At 29.5% G+C, this 10,436-nt stretch overlaps 1 long non-coding RNA gene across 1 annotated transcript; it reads left to right on the top strand.

Annotated features, from left to right (window-relative positions):
• Positions 1-4,186: 4,186 nt before the first annotated feature.
• Positions 4,187-7,246, top strand: LOC123883047. The gene is made up of 4 exons (XR_006800103.1): positions 4,187-4,473; positions 5,576-5,664; positions 5,754-5,869; positions 7,055-7,246. It is a non-coding gene; the product is annotated as an uncharacterized LOC123883047 (long non-coding RNA).
• Positions 7,247-10,436: the final 3,190 nt, after the last annotated feature.

Below are 10,436 nucleotides of genomic sequence, written 5' to 3'. Positions count from 1 at the left end.
GATTGTGAGTTTTTTTTTTTTTCTCTTTTTTTGCGTTAGAAACAATGGATTAACATATCTTTTTGAATTAACATATTTTATTTTTAATAATTTTTTTTTGACACAATATTTTTTATTTTTTTAAAAACTAATTAAATGGAATTTTTTAAATATTTGTCACCAATTTATTTAATAATAAAAATGACATGTGCAAATTAAAAAAATAAAAATGAAATGAATGCCACATATGCATGCCACCTCATAAAAAATAAAGATTCTATGCCAAGTTGTCAAGCAGGGGGTAAAAAGAGAGAATCTTCATATTGCAGGGGGGTAATCCCAAGTTTTTTTTTTGCAGGGGGGTAATGCAAAATTGGCTTATTTTGCAGGGGGGTAAAACCCTATTTACCCTTTTTTAAATTTCGTAGTAATATTGTTTTTTTTTTAATGAAAAATATTGTTTTTTTTTTCAAAAATATTGTTTTTGTTTTTATTTCTCTATTCTTATTTTTATGCATATTTATTTTATTTTTTCTATATTTTTCTATAAATTTTTTTATTGACTAAACTTTCTATAATTTTGTATTGTTTTTGTTTTGTTCATATTTTTATGGTTAGATTAATATATAATCTCTTTGTATTTATCTTATTCTTTTGATAATTTTTTTTTTGTAAAATTATAATGAAGGATATAAAATTTGAAATATTATTAAAACTGATAAGGACAAAATATAGTTTTTTTTATGACTCAACAAAATATAGTTCTTCGTTACTTTGAAAAAATAAATTTAATATAACTGATTTTTTTTTTTATATAACCTGCTCTTAACTGCTTAAATTCCCATCCGATACACTAAAGTTATTTATTATATATCTTTCATGATTAAATTATTTTTTAATAAAAATTGGTTGTCTTCAACCTCCAGCCGAGTTGAAATAGACCCGATGACCCTAAATGATATTCGACCCATTTTGGACATTATGACACTAAAATCAATTCTTAAAGTCACATACACCATTCAAAATCAATTCCTATGTGATTTTTAAACTCATTTTCAATCATGAATACCTTAAAACTCAGATCTAAAAACATATGTCAAAAATCTAAAATCTATTAATTAGTGTCGTTGGACTATTTATATGTTGAATGTTTTATTTGAAAGCAGCTTTTGATTTTACGTTTGACTTCATCAAAAACTTCATGTTTAGTCGGAATTTGTTTTCGTCTCCAAAATTCTTGTGCTTCATCGTCGGAAGACGTCGTTTTCAAAACATTATCACGAAGAGAGACACATCGCAAAAGAGACGATCTGAAGGCAAAATAGATTTTATTAATACTGCAAAACTTGTTTGCCTCTTCAAAAAAAAACTTTTTTTTTTGAGTAAAAAAAAATGTTTTGTTTTAATTGTTTTTAGTTTTTTACAATAACAATTAAAATTAAAAACAATTTAAAGATTGGGGTAATTTTGTAACTTTTAATATGATAGGGACTTAATTGCAATATTAATAGATATGAGAATACATGATAAGTACCACATAAGTGGTATGTACCATATAATTAAAAGTGTCATTGATTGAGTCAATATTGCTTTCTCATTGGTTAGATTTAGGACTGCACCAATAAAGTCCAAATCAGAAATGCACCATAGAATTTTCCTATTATTATTGGGAGATTCTATAGTATATTTAACTTTTGGACTGTTTTGGTGCATTCCTTTTTTTTTTTACCAATATAATTCAATTGAATTCCACATTAGCGCAAGTCCATGGCGAGTTCTTTTTTTTAACAAACTTTTGTTTATTGCATATGAGTCCCCATCAACTAAATATTCATTTACAAATTACAAAAAAAAAATTATTTCAATTAAAAACAAATCATGTGTAAAAAAAAAAAATAATAATAATAATATATGTGATAAGCCTCAACGATCTATTTCCTTTCTAGCATCAAGTAAAGCTAATACTTGACCAAATTGAAAACCCCAAATCCCAAATTGAAAATCCATCGTGTGAGCCTGAAAATCCATGACAAATTTAACCTTAATTCCATATTCTTGTCCCCATTAGAAATTCCATCTATTTCACTCACTCAGTTGCGCTATCAAGCAATCCACCAATATAATGAACAACGACGAATTCATCTTCTTCGTTCCAATGTTTTTTTGAATTCGTTCAACCTTCACTCATGCCCTCAAGCTTCGTTCCAACAAATTTCACTCCTGCCCTCAAGCTCCAGGTTCAGTATTCAAATTCGTCTTCAATCTATCAAGGTTCATTCAACCTTCAACATTCAGATTCGTTGAACTTGAAGATTCGTCCAATTTTTTCATGATTTGATTTCATAAATTGGTAATTAGGTTTTTGAAATTAGTTTATTGGTTTTTTGTATGTTTTGGTTGAGCTTGAATATTTAGGCCAAAACCAACATTGAATAGGAAAAGAAAACTTCATGTCATGAACAAGCATGGACTAGCACATAATTATTTAGAATATGATTCAGAATAAATAAACAAATAATAATTTGTATTGACATTGAACCATTAGAACATTACATGAGTTGATATTACTATAAGCATTTGACGAAAATTAGTAATAACTAATACGATAAAAATGCTTCGTTTTGATATACCAGGAAACTGTGTGTACCAGAAAACTACTTACTTTGTGACTGGTTATTATTTATTCCAGTTGAAGCTTATTGTCATGGAAAAGTGGAAAAAGAATAGGGATGATCAAATAGGAAAGCCTAGTTTCAATTTTATGCGACTTTGTTTTTTTTTCTTTTCAATTTTAGTTTTAATTTTGTTTAATTGATTTACAATCACAATTAAAATTAAAAACAATTTAAACATTGGTGTAATTTTGTAACTTTTAATATGATAGGGATTTAGTTGAAATATTAATAGATATAAAGATGCATGGTAAGTACCATATAAGTGGTTTGTAACATATAATTCAAAGTAAGTCAACAATGCATCCTCATTGGCCAAATTAGGACTGCAACAAAACAGTCCAAAAAAGACACTGCGCCATAGAATTTTTCTTATTATTAACTAGGGTTGGGTTGTTACAATTATTATTTTTGCACGACAATAAACTTTCTTCCAATTTGTTCCCAAACAAACAATGTGTATAAATCATTTTCAAACTATTATACATCTTTTTTTGACAGTTAAAACTATTATTTTATTTCATGCACTTACAACAATAACTAATACTCTAATGGTTAATAATGACAATACAATAACTAAAAAATTAAGATATTGTACTCAAAATAGTTAACGAACTCCTCTTAATACAAATTATTTGAGAGAATTTGAATTTTATGGAGTCAGTTCTTCGCTAAACTTTACTTATCTCGCGGTCAAAAATAAAATAAAATAATGACAATATAGAAAATTATTTTATTCATTAAGTGAATCTCGACTTAATCACTTGTTTGAAGGGGAAAAGGATTGCACACAGTTATTGCATGCCGCTCTGATGATTTTCAGCCGTCCAATCTTGAATCAAGGGTAGAGATCATTTAGTACTGATTTTTTGAAAATATAATATAAGTCGTCCGATCATAAATAAATGGATGAGATCTATTACTATGGAAAACTGTGTACCTTTGGACGGAGTCCTGCTCCATTTGAAAGGTGGAGAAAATGTATTGGAGATACCACTAGCACTAATAGCATTGAACCCATAATGTATTTTTAAGAAATCAAACACTTCCAAAACTTTTATTTCATCTTTTGCTCTCTTATGTCAAACAATACATCAAATATATTTTATATTTCTCACATGTTTTCTCCTTTCACACTCTTTTTCACTTTCTTCTCTCAACCAAACACACTCTAAGATGTTGGAGAATTTCCTGTTTCAAATAGTTGATTCCATGATCCACTTTCTAGTAATAGTCCTCATTCAGTAAGAATGTGATTATGCGACTAAAAACTTGCCATCCAAGGAATCAATAATCACTACAAGAAAATAAGCATTTTGCGACACTTCCATTGCGACAATTTAAAAAAAACTGTCGCAATGTGATTTTGTAATGACATTTGCAACGGTTTATGCGACAGTTTCTACAACCGTCGCAGTGTTTTTGTTTCCATGACCGAAAATTTCATCTTGGCGCCTTGTTAAAATGGAATCCCTCTTTTTCCAAACAAAAAAATTGAAAAATTAAATTGGAAATAGAATCCTCACACTCACACAAAAACACTTCCTATGTTACAAAAAAAAACACAAAACACTCCTTCGTTGTCACTGAGTCTGCGTCATCACCGTTTCTTCACCGCCGTTTCCATCACCGTCGTTTCCATCACCTTCGTTTCCTTCTCCGACCATAACCCTAACTGTTTTCTTCATCACAGTTTCCTATCACGCCTAATCTACTCATTTTCTTCATCAACCCTAATCCCTAAATCGTTTTCTTCATTCCTTAAATCGCAAAATCGCAAACTGGTTCGTTGCTCTCATTTCAAAACAAGATGATGAATGGGGTATTTCGTTTTCTCTTCAATTTTATTTTTTTGATTCAGAGTCAATTGAAAATTGAAGAAAACAGGGATCTTTTGTGGTTTTGGTGTTTTTTTTTCCTCTTCGTTTTTGAGATGGGAACTGGTTTGAATTGTTCACTGATTAATAATCCGTTGATAGGTATTTAGCATATTGGAGCTTTTGGGTTTTGTTGATTTATTGCATTTAGATGGAACTCTTGTGAATCACAATACCAAATATTTTTCAATTGGATGAGTTTATTTGTTATCTGTTTTATTTTGAAGCTGTACGGGTTTTTTTTTTTTTTTTTGCTTCCAATGTGTTGATGCTTAAGGCCCTGCACCTGGTGTGTGTGGGTGTTAGTACCACTGTTAGTTTTTATTTCCCTTTGATATGTGGAGCCTTTGTAAGGTTGACCACAACCAATATTTCAACTGATGGGTGAGTACATCATAGTTGGTGCAATTGTGTTCACTTGTTTTGTAGTAAAATAAATGTCTTGTTTAATATATGGCTTCATTCTTGCTTGAGTACTAGATTTTGGGGGTTGGGGCATTACTAATAATTACTGAGCATGAGTGCAAGTTCCTAACTATGCTTGATTGTAAACTTTTGATTACTTTATATAGGTGTTGTGCAAAAAGGTTTTAATGCTATTTTCAGAGACTGTAATGGTATTTCCATTTTCTACTTATGTTTTATTGATTGAAATTCTATGGTGATTGAATTTGCTTCATCGCCATTTTCTAAATCCCTAATCGTCGACCTTAATCCCTAATCGTCGACCTTAATCCCTAAATTGTTTTTTCCTTCATTCCAATCCCTAATCCCTAAATTTCCGGCAAGTGACAAAGCTTCTCTTTCTTTTTCTCATTGAACATAGTTCATTGTTTTCATCTCAGGTTACTTGTTCTCTCTTTGAGCAAGTTATCCTTTGAAAAAACAACTATCAATTGATTGTATCATAGCTTTGCTTTGGATCTGTTTTTGTTGGTTGTGAAGATTAGTAGAATGACATGTTAGGTTGAGAATTGAAATTTATGATTTTGTATGATTTTTATGATGTTTTGTTTTGAGGAATGTTTGTTGGTTTTGTTTTGTGAGGTTTGGATGAGTATATCTGCTTCATACATTTAGCTAGTTTTCTTGTGATCTTAATTTCATCGATCATCTAGTGACATTGGATGGAAAGAGTAAGTTTTTCTATCATTTGTTATTGATATTGATTCTTGTTTTGTTTCGGGAATGGAGATTGATTATTTGATGTGTGTTTGTTTATTAGACACCAGTGTGCGAGGCCGATAATTGTTGATCCGGGGTAGTACATGAACAAGAAGTAAGATGTGTTTTGGGTTACATAGAGGAGAAGTAAACCAGCTGCTTTCAAACTTTTCACAGGTGATGATTCTTTTTCTTGTCTTCTGGGGTTTTTTTGCTTTATATATATGTTGCTCTATGTTTGCATAGTGGTTTTATACTTTTTTCAATATTGCCAGCTTTTTAGTGGTAATTTTGGTTTAGCTTCTATCTTATGGAGCTTTTCATTTGAATTAAGTTTATGGTTCACCACTTGTTGAAAAGTCTTTATTGGTGTTCATGAAGAAGTTAAATGAGAGAGCTTTTGAGAAAATTGAGATAAAAACTAATGTCAACTTATACAAGAAGCTATTGTTCAAAAAACTGGGTAGTTTTAGTAAGAAAATTATTTAGTATTGCATTGGTTTTTGCATTGGAATGTTTTGAATAGGTTGAGGCAATTAAAATGACGAGGCTTAAGAAACCTTTTGTGTATTCGTTTCACGGTGCCATGAGTGTCATCAGTTGGCAATTAAAGTGTTGAAGTTTAAGTAACCTTTCGTGCATTTATCTCTTGGCTGCATCTGTTCCCTGGTTGCCTGTTTGCTCAATTGTGTACTATTTGTGTGTTCCTATGTATTCCTTGTACTTGGTTCACTATTTTTTATAAAATTTGGCTTATTAAAAAAAAACACACTTTTTTATCTCTTGCTTAATTTTGTTCTACCTTCAAAGAAGAATTCTGATGTTAGGTGTCTTTAGTGGGTTTTAACATAGTTAATTGGATTTTATTCTATTGACTTTGTATCGTAATTTCATACAAAGTCAATAGAAGATAATGTATGAGTGCACTGCTATTGTATTGCTGTCTAGTTTTAAGGCTTGGTTTTTTTTTTTTTGAACGGCTAGTTTTTAGGCTTGGTATTGCTAACTTTTATTTTTTTTGTTATGAGACACTACTTGTGTCTACAAAACATATTTGCTCTTTGAAAATCCCTGGGGTTGACCATTGATTTGGTTTGAAATTAAGATATTTATAACATTGTAATTTACCGAGTTCTATTTTTGTGAGTTAGAGAGTTTATCCTTTGTTTGCATAAGATATCATATTACTATGGTATTCTTGTTATCGGTTCATTTATTTGATGTGTTTAGAAAAGAGACACCATTATGTATATTTGAAGCTATGAACCATTTATCTTGTGGAATTTATGCCATGAACTAAGTCTATTTGTTCAATACCGTTCATTTTTTTAAGTATCCTAATATATATTTATGTTTTTTCAGGTAATTGAATAAGAAGAATCAAGAAATGATTAAGGATCATGAAGCAACATAACATACTAGGGATTAGTTTTTTTCCTTTTAGAGTTTCAAGTTATTTAATTAAATTTTTTATGTATGGATGTTGTCACTATTGAATTAATTATATGAATGAGATTAAGTTATTTATATACATGTGCATTTTAATTCTCGTAATCTTGTATCGATATTATAACTGTTATTTAATAAGCCATCAAAAGGAATAAAAAAAATTAAAATCATATTTTAAAAAAAATATGCTTGCGACGGTTTTGTAACCGTCGCAATCTCTGCTATTAAATATGTGGGGAAAATATAGGGACAGTTAGGAACCGTTGCAAGAACAACTGCGACAGTTGTAACGACGGTTTTCAAAACCGTTGCAATGTTCTCTTGCGACACACAAATCAGCAACGGTTAGACAACCGTCGCAGATGTGCAATTGCGACACTAGAAACCGTTGCAAACTGCAATTTTAACTGTCGCAAAGTGTTTATTTTCTTGTAGTGAATGATTCCTCGATGACTTGGAGATTACACAACAAGTGGAGGAACTGCATTATGCTTGCTAAACTAATGCATTTTACGTACTCTCACATTTATAGAGAAGAGAACCACTGTGCAGCTAAATGATATCAATCTCTTTTGACTCTTCTCCACAAGATTTTACTTGATTTGTATCGCTTTCATTAATCTCCCATGTGTTTGGTTTTATGTCTCCCCGTGCTCTTTTGGAGCGTTGTAGTAGATTGTGAGGAGACTCGAATATGATTTTCTCAATAGTAGTGCAAGTTAGATATTCTCAATACTAGTTATTCGTATCAATAAAATCAAAATATCTTCAAACACAATACAAAACGGAATCAGATTTTCTGCAATAACTACGTAATGTTAGTTATTGATCTCCTCAATCAACAAATCTCAACCAATGGATGAGAGTATTTAAAGCTAATTTGATAAATGTATAGTTTGAGCCGTCCAATATCAAATTAATGACTGAGATTATTTACTACATGAACATGCACGATGCAGTTACAACGGAAAATCTATATTCGAATAAAACTAGTTAGTAGTTACACACATAATAGATTATAATTAAATTATCACCAAAGGTTTATAATAGATTTTAATTCCTATTGACTTGTTCAACCTCAAAATCAAATTCTCTCTCCCCAAAAATTGAAGGTTCTCACATTGTGAGGCTATCTTAATTTCACTATCACAACAGAAACGTACCTCATGCATGCAAAAGGTCACAAAAAAATCTACGAAAAAAAACAGAAAAAAATAGCGCAAATTGCCAATGACCCAAAAAAATTCACAATCACATTCCATAGTTACCAACAAAACAATCATCAAATTTTCAAAAAAATAATGACCATATAATAGCTTCTGCAATTTTTCATCCAAAATTCTTCATCTTGATTTTCAACATCATCATAAATTTTTCTATGACATGTTCAATGTCAGAAGAAGAAGCTTTATTGAGCCTAAAAAACTCATTTTAAAATTCAGAAGCACTTGATAATTGGATTATTGCCAACACTTTTCCTTCAACTGACGACGATCAATGGGAAGGCGTTGTTTGTTACAACGGTTTAGTAACCGGTCTGCACCTTCGTGGAATTCGACTATTCGGAAAAATTGATGTTGATGCATTGCTTGAACTTAAAGATTTGAGCATGTTGTGGCAAAAAATTGTCATGTAGTTTAGGGGAGACAAATATTTTGGTTAAAACTTTTAAAACCGTGGACATTTTTAAAACCTTTTCCTTTTGAGATTAAAATGAAGGAAAGAGTTAATCATCATAGGTGACAAACCTTAGCCAATTTCTGAGATTTTATTTTTGTTACAATCAGAGTGATACCACGTCATTTTTAAGGATTAAAAAATAGAGTGATGATTTACTCTCAAACAAATAATACTAATTTTTTTAAAGTAACCAGTCTTTTGACAATTGAAGAACTTCAACTTATAACAACGCTGACCTTCAAATATTTGAGTTTAGTTAGCTCCTTAGTTTAAAACGGTTTTTTAATCTTCTTTAAAGTAATAGTGTTTTCCTTTTCATAAAGATGATCATTCTTAAAGTACTCGAGAATCTAGATAAGGAACCTACAAGAATAAAATTTCATCATCATCAAGTGTCAATTCAATTTTCATCAAATCATTAATAATTTATGTGTCGGACGTCAGGACCGGGGTTCGAATCCCGATCACTCCACTTTATGTGTGTGAGTTTTCAATGGCTTTGACATTTCGTCTATCATTAAAAAAAATCTTTAATAATTTTATTCTATTTTATATCAATGTATCTCTTTGGGTTGTACCTAGGTCAGGTTTAATGTCCCCCTGATTTTTGTATTTTTTCTCTTTTAATTTATTTAATTTTTCCTTTTAACTAAAAAGAAAATCATTAATAATTTTGTTGAATTTTACCATTCTAAATGTATATAGATGTTGCTTCAAGCATAACCTATGTCTATGGATTCATCTTCTTTGCGACTTTCCTCAATATACACAATAATTAATTAGCCTAATTTAACTCCTTATATAACAACATATTTACTTATAAAAAAATATTTTGGAGAACTTTTTTATAATTGAGAGTTTAATATCATCCTCTTAAATAAAACTAGTTCAAAATTTAATTTATTTTTAAAATAAATAAAAAGAAATGACATGACAGTAGATATAAAGTCAATTTTTGGCATAAATTATTTCAAAAAGTTATTATTGGAAAGATTATGAATATATATATCCTAAAAAAAATACTGTTATAAATACAATATAAGTTCTCATAAACTCGTTTATCATGTAATAATATAATAAATATAAATACGTATGTACCGACACTTTAAAACTTTTTTATGCATGTATTTTATAAAATTATATTATAGTGACACTTTTGTAATTTTTTTTTTTAAATTATAATCTCAAATATTATAAGCTATAATTTAATTGAATGTATGTGTAAAATATCTTTACACGGCGTATATGAATTAAATCGAATTACTTATAAATAAAGTCATAATATAAATTAATCTAATGAGCCCTTTATCCACTTGTCTTGTTGTAAATAAAAAAAATAATAGAAATAATCATCACAGATCATATTCGCATATAAGTATTAATTCCAATACCAAATTTTTTAAAAAACCAAAAAGAGAATAAACTCAAAAATAAAGTTGTACATTTTGTTTAACAAACAAATTAAACTAATCATCTAAATTTGTAAGAAATAATTAAAAAAAAAAGTCTATATAACGGTCACTTGTTTCATTTCTTCTTCATCTTTTGCTCACGCTTTCTGTTCTTCATTCTTCTTCTTCTTCTTCTTCTTCGCATATTTGTTGTTGCAGAGAAA

The sequence above is a fragment of the Trifolium pratense genome, linkage group LG5 (assembly GCF_020283565.1).
Source record: "Trifolium pratense cultivar HEN17-A07 linkage group LG5, ARS_RC_1.1, whole genome shotgun sequence".
NCBI classification, from domain to species: Eukaryota; Viridiplantae; Streptophyta; class Magnoliopsida; order Fabales; family Fabaceae; genus Trifolium; species Trifolium pratense.
This window is presented reverse-complemented; position numbering and strand designations above follow the sequence as displayed.